This window comes from Crocodylus porosus, unplaced genomic scaffold, assembly GCF_001723895.1.
Source record: "Crocodylus porosus isolate Cpor-Errol unplaced genomic scaffold, CroPor_comp1, whole genome shotgun sequence".
NCBI classification, from domain to species: domain Eukaryota; kingdom Metazoa; phylum Chordata; order Crocodylia; family Crocodylidae; genus Crocodylus; species Crocodylus porosus.
The window spans coordinates 43,182,478-43,194,152 of NW_017728948.1; the positions used below are offsets into that span (position 1 = coordinate 43,182,478).

Genomic DNA, 11,675 nt, shown 5'->3' on the forward strand with positions numbered 1-11,675 from the left:
ATGTTCACTGTGGACATAAATTGAACTCAGTCAGCCCTGTCAGGCCGGGTCCAGACTCCTGCCTACCACTTAATCATATGGCTCTGCACTTTCTGCACCCTCGTGCCCCAGCCAGTACCTCCACCACTCAACACTACCACTCAGAGACTGGGGCTGAGCAGCCTTAGTGTAAAGTGCTTTTCCCTGGCTCAAATTGCTGCTGTTCAAGTGTATGTATAGATGCTGCACCTGTGAGTAATTTACTCTGGCTGAAACTGCTCCAGAGTTTATTGCTTCACATTGATTCCATGTGTAGATGCACCTCTGTTCACCAGATTTTAAACCATAACTTTTCCAAAACCCATGCAAATTGAGAACTTTTTGGGCCATCACATTACTTAATTAAATTTGCTAGCATTCTTTCTTAGTATGGCATAAACCACGTATTCACAAGAAGACCTATAGAAATGTGTCCTTTTTGTTTCTATGAACTAAGCAGGATATAGACTTCAAGAATAATCCCTAAATGTCCCCAAAGCAAACTATCATGTTCTTATGTGCAGAAAAGTAAATTGTATTCTATGTAATAGAAACACTTTAAATAGGCTGTAATGCATAATCAATGAAGACTGTACCATAATTTCTTATGTATTTCAAACTGCTTGTTCTAACACAGTTTGAAATATTTTTTCAACTCTATAAAGCAATTGTTTTTGGTCTTTCTGATAAAGTTATAATCAGAAGGTATAGCATATTATAAACTTACCTGAAACATGCTATATCACACACATATATTTGCAAACAAACAGTAGTTCTTTAATAAAATTATATGGATTAAACTGACTAAACTAATGTTGATTTTTAGGGGAAAAATGTCTCCTCACACAAGTGTTTTTCATTTTTTATTTATGAGTTTACTGCATGGGATTAGGGTGAATAAATAAATCATCCCATCTCAAAATATGGGAACTCTTCATTTAGAAGTTCTTCAACATTACACAGCAAAATAATGAACTAGATGCATACTAAGTTTGTGAGGCACCTGCTCACTAAGTTTTCTGTTGTGATACTGACTAATGTTAATGGTTTCTAATGCAACCTGAATAGAAAGCTTTTAAAGAAACTGATGCATAAAGCATTTTATTGACATTTTCAAACAAAGAAATAAAGAATTCTATTATATGCCATAGTTACAGGTTTCTGTTATCAGTATGACAAAACATTTTTTCTGTTATATCCTATAAAATACATTAAAATCACTTTTAGATATTTCAAGCAGTAAGCTTTTAACATGAGTTTACTATGTAGAAAATAGATGAGAATGACTTTATTGGCATTTCTCCAATTTTTACTTTCTGGGCATGTCTACACATGCATTTGATGCAACACCAGTTTACTTGTGAGTAAATGGTGCCAGGTATTCATCTACACATGCAGAGAATTGGGAACAGCCAATCTGCTCCCAGTTCTCAAGGTCCTGTACTGGGCTCCTGCCACCACCAGGGGGAGATCCAGGCTCTGGTTACAGTTGCCAGCAGCTGGCAGCCCTCTTCAAAAGACAGTCCTACTTGCTGCTCTCTGGCCAACCACTTTCCTGGCCGGGAGCAGTATGCCCAGAGCAGAGACAGCATGTAGCAGTGTTCTCCTTGCTACTTGTGCCTCCCCACACTATGGCTGCTCCAGCCCCTGCCCCTGGCAGTGATGATGAGCTCCCTGCACTCCTGGTTGCTGCACTGGTCCTGCTGGCCCACTGCACCAACTGCCACCTGTCCCACAGCTATCTGGCCCTGCTGGCTCTCCCACATGCAACAACCACCTGCCCATCTGCTGCACATCATTCCAGGGCCACCATCATGCACCTGCCACTTCCACCCCATCCTCCTAGCTGGATCCTGGCAGGGACACCAATGAAGGGCTCTAGGATGCCATTGCTGGGGCTGTTATCACCCTCCTGGGCCTCCAACCCCACCACCTCTGGGCCTACTGGGCCCGCCAGAACTGGTGGTGACACATCATCCAGCACACCTGGGAAGATGAGCAGTGATTGGAGGCTTTCTGCATTACCCAGGACATCTTCCTGGACCTCCTGGAGCAGCTCTGGCCCCACCTGGAATGGTACCACACCAGCATGGGCCACCCGTCCTCACAAACACCTGCCTGGCCCTCACCCTGCTCAAGTTGGCCACGCCCACCAGGCTCTGGTACATCAGCCACCTGTTTTATGTGGGCAAGGCCACCACCATGGAGACCATCCTGGAGGTTTGCAGCGCCTTCCAAGATGTGCTGGGGGGCACTGTGCTCTGCATACATGACTCCTTTGTGGTAGTGGACAGGGTTCCATGCCCTGGGATTTCACCAGTGCATTGGGGCCCTCAACAGGACCCACATCCCCATCACTTGCCTGCCCCAAGGAGACTGCCCCTACTACAGCTGGAAGGGCTATCAGTACATGGTGTTCCAGGCCATCATGGCCACTGAAGTGCTTTCACACATGATTGCCAGCTGGGCAGGAAGCACCCACAGTGCCTGCTTCTTCCAATGACTGTGTCTTCCAGAATTCTGGCCATGCCAGGCCTGGTGGAGAGTGGACATTTCATGCTGGGCATGCCCTTGAGGCATAGAAACAGAAGAAACAGAGATGGTCTGTTTCTTGTTCGACTTCTCAAGACAGCTTGGGTGCACCAGCAATTCATGTCAGGGAGAGATTTCTCACTCTTGAAGAATGTCCTGTTTCTTTTTCAGTCCCCTCTTAGACCCTTTAGCTCAGCATCTTCAAAACACTCTTGCAGTTGTGTAAATCAAGACAGAGTCCCAAGCAGTAATTGACAGAAGATTCCTGTTAATTAAATTGCTCATTATTCGTTATCAGAAAGTTCTGATTTGAATGAATTACTACTAAGTTTGGAACATATCAATAAACTGATTAACCAGGGAAAACACAAGGTTTTTGAGAAACGTGGCAGGGCACTGTAGGTGCCTGCCACTTTAAGGGCCTGAAGCTAGCAGCTGAGAGGTACCTGATGAGGGCAGCCATTTTGAACCTGGGGCTGCCCATATAAACAGGGCAGTTTTGCTTCCTGGAAGCTAGGCAACAACATTGCCTGGCTGTAGGGATCATCTGGAGGTAAGGAAGGAGCTGTAGGGGATAGTCAGGAGACTCCTGGTCCTGGGCATGATCTAAAACTGTACCTGCCAGGAGTGGGTGGCCCAGTGGGACTCTCAGTGGTGCAGAAGCCCCCAGGAAAGACCAGGCCAGTTATCACCCTGGTGAAAGGCAGGTAGGGGCAACTTAACCCTAGCCCTCACCTTCAGGTGGGTTTGTGTTCAATCAGAGGTAGCTGTGGGGGTGCAAGATCAGAGGAGAGTTTGCATACCATTGGAGGTAGTTGGGGCCAGGTACAGCTGAAGCTGCCTGAGCCCTGTGGGGGTTCAAGACCCCAAGAGGGAAGGTCTCCCCACATCCAGTGAAGGGGGACCTGGAGAGAGTGTGAGGCTAGTGAGGCCAAGGTAGAGTGCCTTCTCAACTGGTCCATGCTGGGTCCAGGACTGAGAGGGTCAAAAGGGCCAATCGACCACCACAAGGGGCACCCAGAGTCATGAGCCTGGGACCCCACCTGGCTTTGAGGTGAGGCCAGGGCCTGTGTATGGCTGAAGGTCCTGAGTGGGGAGCCAGCTGCTAGGAGCTTGGCAGCCCAGATGAAGACAGCACAGGCCACCGGAGTGGAGGGATCAAAGGGGTGTCCCATTAGGAGGGTCCTGGAGTCTAGTGTGGGGCTGGTGGCTATTATCATCTCAATGCTATCTGCGAGGCTTGGGCTGAGGTGTAGGGGAGGAACAGAGCTGCAGATCGTGCCCCCTGGCATTGGGGCAAGAAATGGGCAGCCTCCTGCCTTATTTAACAACTTATTAATCTTCCTTCAAGTCATGGTGGGTAAGACAGGTGGGCAGCATTCCCGGAGGCAGGTGGGAGGCCGGCAATGGCTGGCCTGAGAGAAACCCACTGTGCCACAAGAACCACTACATAAAACAAAGGTAAATCAAGAGGAAACAGCAAAACAAAAGTAAATCAGGAGGAGACATCTACCATACAAATTATTCAAGGCTAGACATTCCACATGGTTACATACCAGACTAATAGGAGCCTGGTTAAAATCACTATGAATATAGTAAGATAAGCTGGAAGTGATACCTCATTATTTCTTCTCAGATGGCCTAGCCACGAACTCGCATCCTCTTGCACTATGTAATTATCATCAGTATTTTACATTTTAACTTTTGTCTTTAGACCCCAGCTTAGCACAAGGTTCAGAGTCATCAACCTCTACCTCACCCCATAGTGCCACTAAGTCACCAGTCTCCTCCTGTAATCAGTTGGGGCCCCAGGGGTCAGTCACGGGTGTGGGCATGGCCGTGAATGAGGAAGACACCATCATGGCCCCTGTACAGTTGTTCCTGTGTTGCTGGGTCTGGACAGCACCTAGCACAGAGGCCCAACCTGGGACTGGCAGCTGCATGGCAGAGGCAATGCCCCATAGCACCTATGACTTCAGGGCAGCCTGTTGGGTGTGGGCTGCAGACAGGTGGATCTGGCCCTGGCAGCCAGAAGCTGCTTGCAGCAGGGGCCGGGACCTGGATGGAGCCTGCAGCAGCCTGGAGCATCCTACAAGCCTGAACAGCACAGGCCTTGCAGCCACGTAGCAGTGCAGTGCCAGGCAGCAGTGCCAGGGTGCAGGGAAGCAAGGGCAGTTGCCCTGCAGCCTGCTCAGGAGTGGCCTCAGGCTTCCTGCTGGTGTGCCTAAGGGCTCTGAGTGCCTGCAGACTTTTAAAACCTGAGGCCCTTGCAGCAGCAGAGGCTCCCATCCCAGAGCCTTAGGGCTAAAACTTGCTCCTGGGTCACATTTCCACATGCATAACTCCTCAGTAACTACTCATAAGTAAATTTGCTACCTGTATTTGCAATTCATAGTTTCATAATTGGTAAGGTCAGAAGGGACCTGAGCAGATCATCAAGTCCCCTGCCATGGTCAGGAAAGAATGCTGGGGTGAAACCATCTAGCCTCCTTTTAAAGACCCTCCAGAGTAGGAGTGAGCACCCCTTCCCTTGGAAATTGGTTCCAGATCCTAGCTGCCCTGATTCTAAAGTAGTGCCTCCTGATATCTAGCCTGAATCTATTCTCCATCAACTTATGGCCATTATTCCTTGTTACTCCCAGTAGTGCTCAGGGGAACAGGAACTCTCCCGTTGCCTGTTGGTTTCCCTTAGCCAGTTTATAGATGGCCACCAGATCCCCCCTCAGCCTTCTCTTGTGCAGGTTGAACAGGTTCAGGTCTCATAGCCTCTCCTCATAGGGCCTGCCCTGCTGCCCCCAGTCATGTGAGTGGCCCTCCTCTGGACCCTCTCCATGTTGTCCACATCCTTCTTGAAGTGTGGTCTGACCAGTATCATATAGAGGGGGAGGATCACCTCCTTGGACCTGCTCGTGATGCATCTGTGGATGCATGACAAGGTAGGGTTGGCATTCCTGACTGCATCACCACATTGGCTGTCCATGTTCATCTTGGAGTCAATGATGACTCCAAGATCCTTTTCTGCCTCTGTGCTGACAAGAAGGGAGTTCCCCAGCCTGTAAGTATGCTGCTGGTTTTTTCTCCCTAGGTGCAGTACCCTACATTTGTCAGTATTGAATTCCATCTTGTTCTCATCTGCCCACCCCTGTAACCTGTCCAGATCCAATTGCAGCCTGTCCCTCCCTTCTAGTGTGCCCACTTCTCCCCACATCTTAGTGTCATCTGTGAATTTGAACCAGGTGTTTTTCACCCACTCATCCAAGTTGCTGATGAAGATGTTGAACCGAGCCCTGGGGGACCCCACTGCCCACATCCCTCCAGGTCAAAAATGACCCATCCACCACCACTCTCTGGGTGTGGCCCTCCAGCCAATTGGTGACCCATCTGACAGTGTAGGCATTGACACCACAGTCTCCTAATTTTTTAATGAGAATGGGATGAGAGACAGTGTCAAAGGCTGTCCTAAATCCAGAAAGCCTACGTCCACCACAACACCTTTGTCCAAGGATCTTGTCACCTGGTCATAGAAAGCCACCAGGTTGGTCTGATAGGACCTGCCTCTAATGAACTCATGTTGGTTGCCCCTAAGCTTACACTCCCCTGCTTGCCCCTTGCAGATGTGCAACTGGATAATTTTCTCAAAGAGCTTCCCCAGGACCAAGGTAAGACTAACAGGTCTTTAATTTCCTGGGTCCTCCTTCCTCCCTTTTTTGAAAATGGGGACCACATTGGCCTTTTTCCAGTCCTCTGCCACCTCACCAGGGCACCACAAGTGCTCGTAAAGCTGTGCCGGACGTCCCACCATGACCTGTGCTAATCCCCTCAGCACCCTGGGGTGGAGATCATCAGGACCTGCTGACTTGAACACGTGAAGTCCCACCAGAAGTTCCCTAAGTCCTCTCTGACCCTGGGCCTGTCTGTGTCTCCCCTGGGACCTTTGGGGATCCTGGTGTGGGGGATGACCTGGTCCCTGCTCAGAAAAATGGAGGCAAAGAAATTGTTAAATAGGTTAGCTTTGTCATCTGGTGAGACCACCAGATCTCCTAGCATGTCCTGCAGAGGCTCCACATTACTCAGAACCTTCTTTTTACCCCCTATATATTTAAAAAAGGATTTCTTGTTATCCTTGATCTGTGTTGCTAGTCCCAGTTCCATCTCCACCTTGGCCTTCCTAACAGCCCCCTACAATCCTGAGCAATGGAGGTATAGTTCTCCCTGGTGATGGGCCCTCCCTTCTGTTCCTTCCTTTTTAGCTTTGAGATGTTCCTGGATGCTTTTGATTAGCCATGGGGCTTTTGAGCACTCTTGCCCCCTTTGATCCATGTTGGAATTGCCACCCTTTGGGCTTGGAGGACCGTCTCCTTGAGGACCGACCACTCTTCTTGAACTCCCAACTCCCCACCCCTCCAGGATCTCAGTGCCTCCCCAACTAGTCTCCTTAGCTCAGTGAAATCCACCCTCCTGAAGTCCAGGGCTGCTGTCTTGCTGCAGGCCTTTGCCACCCTGTGCTGGATGGTGAATTCCAGTAGATGATGATTGCTATTGCCCAGGTGGTCGCACCCGCACTCCCCTCACCAGGTCATCACTTGTGGCCAGGACCAGGTCTAACAAAGCATTTCCCCTGGTGGGACTGTGCACCTCCTGGGTTAGATGGAGGTCCTGTAACATGGCTAGAAACCTACATGAGCCATCAGACCTGGCTGACTGCTCTTCCCAGCAGATGTTCGGATAATTTAGGTCACCCATGATGACCACATCCTTTGACTTAACTGCCTCTGCAAACTGACCTGAGAATTCCAAGTCTAGCTCTTCTCCCAGGTTGGTGGTCTGTAGTAGATCCCCCCACCGTTAAGTCCCTTGTATTCTGATCCAGAGCAATTCAGTCTGCCCATCCTCTGACCCAGTGCTGCTTGTTGAGGATGTGAATTGTTCTTTGACATAGAGCGCCACACCCCTGCCTTTCCTCCCTGTTCTATCCCTCCTGTATACCCTTGATGTTCACTGCTCTGTCGTGCATTGGATCCCACCACATTTTGATGAGCCCCACTATGTCTGGGTTTGTGTTAGGTAGCAGGAGGGCAAGTTCCTCCTGCTTGTTCCCCATACTATGAGTATTAGTGTATAGGCATTTAAGGCCTTCTGAAGGTGTATGCACCCCGCCGATCCCAGGACTATTCAGGCCCTTGTCTCTTACCTGGGTATTACTGGTATAATTAAGTGATATTAATGTGCAGTAAACATGTGCATGTGTAGATGTGTACACTTACTGTGCAGTACAGCACAGTTAAATGTCTCATGTAGACATGCACATTTTTTTCTATAAAAAATGTAAAGTAAAATATTGTATAGGAACACAGAAGCTTTCTTAGATTCATGGTGGATTTTTTTTACCAGAAGGGGTTGTCAGGGAGATGAGAGAGAAAAAACAACTCACCCCAGAGTAGAATAGCCTGGGAAGTGGCAGACTTTTTTTCTCTGATTAGGCTGATTCATAGCATAGACTTGACCTGGATCTCTAAAATCCCATGTGAGCACCCTCATCAGTTAGCTTATTGACTATTCTATCATGGATGGGTCAATCTTTATTGTATTCAACGATTACTTGGTGCTTCAAGTAGTTCTAGAAGATCTGCTTCATTCTGTGTCTGGTTCCCACTTCTGACTGGGAAGCTTACATTTTGAAGGCATAGTCTTCATTCCCATTGATCACTTTCATTCTCCAGTACTGAAATATTCAGGAAAAGTTGAAATAAAAGTGGAGTCAGAATTAAGGAAAGTCTGTTTTTTTATTGAAGCTAATATTCAGATTCCTGTATGTATTTGTATTGCTCTGATTATCACTTATTTAAATTTCCTGGATTTATTGAAAACCTGAGTGGAACTATCAAAAAAACTGTTTTTGAGGATCTGTAACCCTCAGACCGTGGCCCAGAAGTGGCCACAGCCTGGCAAACTACAGCAAACCAGGCAGGGGGGTGGGCCAAACCCTGTGCTGCCTCAGGACTGTGAAAGGAGTCACAGCCTCTCTGCCTGGCTCTGCGGGGGCCATGGTTTGCCAGTCTGCAGCCACTTCTGGTATGGCAGCTGACCATGCTGTGGACCAGCAGGTGACCCACTGTGGACCAGCACGGGGCCACAGCCCAGGGATTGAAAACCCCTGAAGTAGAGGAAATCCCATGAAATAATTTGTAATTTTGAGGCAATTCCATTTCTAGAAGAGAAAAAATCTTACATATTAAATCCTGATTAGTATTCATGCATTTGGATTAATAATTCAAACTTCTAACTCTTTTGAAGTTTATGGATTACTAATGTACTGTCCTGGAGTTATGCTGAGAGAAATTATTATGCCTCATATACAAATGAAGGCCAAATGTGATTATATTAAGGCTATAATTAAATTCACTATAATAACCTAAAAACTAAAAATGAAAAGATTTATGGATGTCTTCTAGTGTCAGTTGCATACAAACTATTTACAGTTCAGGGGTAAAACTATTTCCATCACTTCTATTACCTTCGGATAAGTATTAATTCTTCTTCCTTCCCTCTCTTCTAAGAGTTGCTTATAGCATTATCCTGCTCTTCATGTTTTATATTATACCTATGAAATACAAAAAAAGTCCATGACCTGTAGCAGTTAAAAAGGCAAATATACCATTAGGAATTACCATATTTACTTGCATACTAAATGCACCTTTCCCCCCAAAACCAGGCACTATGAAGCGTATGTCAAAATTGGGGCATGTGACTTAAGCAGAGAAGCTAATTTTCTGCCCAGAATAGAAGAACCATGCTTTGAGTCCTGTTCTACTAGGCTGAAGCATTTCTATTTGGGCTGAATCAATTAAATAATCATTGTTCTCTCCCTGGGTTTTAAAAACCATCTCTCATTTTTAAAGCTCTTGATGTTCCGCTAATAAAGCTTTCCTCTGGCAATTTTGCTGTGTAGTTACTCCTGGCCTGAAAAAATATATTTTTCCTCACAAAAACAATGTGCACATCCTATCTGGGGGCATTTGGTAGGCAATAAAATATATTAATAAGGGCATTGAAAACAAAACAGAAAATGCCATTATGCCACTGCATAAATCCATGGTACCTCCACATCCTGAATACTGCATACAGACTGGTCTCAGCACCTCCAGAAGTGTATAGTAGAGGTAGAATAGGTAAGAGAAAGGCAACAGGGGGTTAGAGAGCAAACACAGATGAAGGAGATATATGGCAGAGATCTAGAAAATCATGAATGGCATAGAAAAACTAAATAAAGATTTATTATTCACTTTCACACACAATACTACAATTAAATCCAAGAAAATTATTGGGTAGGAGCTTAAAACAAACAAAAGGATGCAAAAAACTCTTTCACATGCTGTATAATTAACTTGTGGAACTCCTTTCCATGATGTTGCTGAGGCTGATAATTTAATCAGGTTCAAACGAGGAATGGACAAATTCAATTCAAGATGGGTCATATTCATGGGTATTAATTAACTAATTACTGGTAATATTGGAAGCTGTATAGGAAGAGGGGGAGGAGACGGATCAGTCAAAACAGGCCCTGAATAAATATTATTCCCCTTAGTATCTGTGCCACTGTGAGATTCTGGGCTAAATGAACCTGTGATCTGTCCCACTATAATATTTCTTATGTTCCTTGAGCCCTACTACACATGCAGGTTAAAAAAAAAAAAGCAAGCACCTGTAGCTGGGACCCTCTTCAGCTGAGGGGCTGCAGGGTGCCCAGTGCATGCCCTTGGGGCTAGGGGAGACAGCTGCTGCAATCTTCCAGGACTAGGGGTTTCACACTTCCCTGAGGCTGGGAGATCACAGAAGCTATGACCTCTCAGCTCCAGGGATTTCACACACCCCCAGGGATGGGATATTGTGGCAGCTGTGTCTCCCAGCCTCAGGGGCTCCATGCACCCCCAGGGCTGGGAGATTGTAACCACAACTCCCTGGCACCAGGAAGCATGCTGCAGGTACCTGGCACCTGCAGCTGTGGGATGCTACCAGGACCCAGTTGGATGCTGCTGGGCCTGAGATTGTGGGACTCGCAGCCCTGGCTGGGAATGGTGCACCCCTGCAGATTGGAGTCCCATCAGATGATGGGACTCCCAGCCACAGAGAAGACTACTCTACACATTTAAATTAAAGTTTGCTAGCAATCCATTATAAAGTTAGTACACATTTTCAAGGTCTACCTTGATAGCTGTTTGAAGCTTTTTATGGCATGGTAAGTACTTTGCTCATGTACTGGTATTAAGGTAAGTGCACAATTCACCAATCAATAGTACAATACCTGTAATGTGTAGATAGGGCCTAATGTAACCATAAATATAACAGAAGATGAATCAGGTCCTATAGAAACAATACCAATTGCATGTTAGAATCAGCTTGTGAAAGATTTTTTAAAAACCCCTGTGTGATACTGTTAAAATATAGGTTACCAAGTCATTATAGGACAAGTCAAGATTACATAAAATCATATTTTAGATGCTTACCAGATATGTAGGAGACTCACAGAAAGGTATCAAAATTCTCTCTCACACCCATGATTATGGATGTTTGCTGGTTAGCTGGTATTCTCAAGAAACAGCCAAGACGAGGCACACCTGGGCCAAGGGTTAGTGAGGAACTAGTTAGGGAACTTCTGGAGGGACTGGATGTATTCAAGTCAGCCAGTCCGGATGATCTCCACCGTAGAGTTCTAAAGGAATTGGCTGAGGTCATTGCAGGAACCCTGGCACAGCTTTACGAGCACTCGTGGTGCTCTGGTGTGGTGCCAGAGGATTGGAAGAGGGCCAACATGGTTCCCATCTTCAAAAAGGGGAAGAAGGAGGACCCAGGAAATTATAGGCCAGTTAGTCTTACCTCAGTCCTAGGCAAGCTGTTTGAGAAGATTATTCTGGCACACATCCACAAGCGGCCAGCTGGGGACTGAATGGTTAGGGGCAACCAACACGGGTTCATCAGTGGCAGGTCCTGTCAGACCAACCTGGTGGCCTTTTACGATCAGATCACCAAATCATTAGATGCGGGGGTAGCAGTGGACATAGTCTTCCTGGACTTCCGGAAGGCCTTTGACACTGTCTCTCACCTCGTTCTCATCAAGACACTGGGGG

General features: G+C 46.8%; 1 long non-coding RNA gene across 1 annotated transcript in view; it reads right to left on the reverse strand.

Moving 5' to 3' along the window:
- Positions 1 to 4,097: 4,097 nt before the first annotated feature.
- LOC109321912 overlaps positions 4,098 to 11,675 on the reverse strand; it is an 11,006-nt gene continuing 3,428 nt past the window's right edge. Inside the window, exons 2-4 of the long non-coding RNA XR_002104213.1 lie at positions 11,190 to 11,200; positions 6,356 to 6,360; positions 4,098 to 4,218 (exon numbers count right to left, since the gene is read on the reverse strand). This is a non-coding gene — a long non-coding RNA (uncharacterized LOC109321912). The remainder of the gene's footprint in view (positions 4,219 to 6,355; positions 6,361 to 11,189; positions 11,201 to 11,675) is intronic.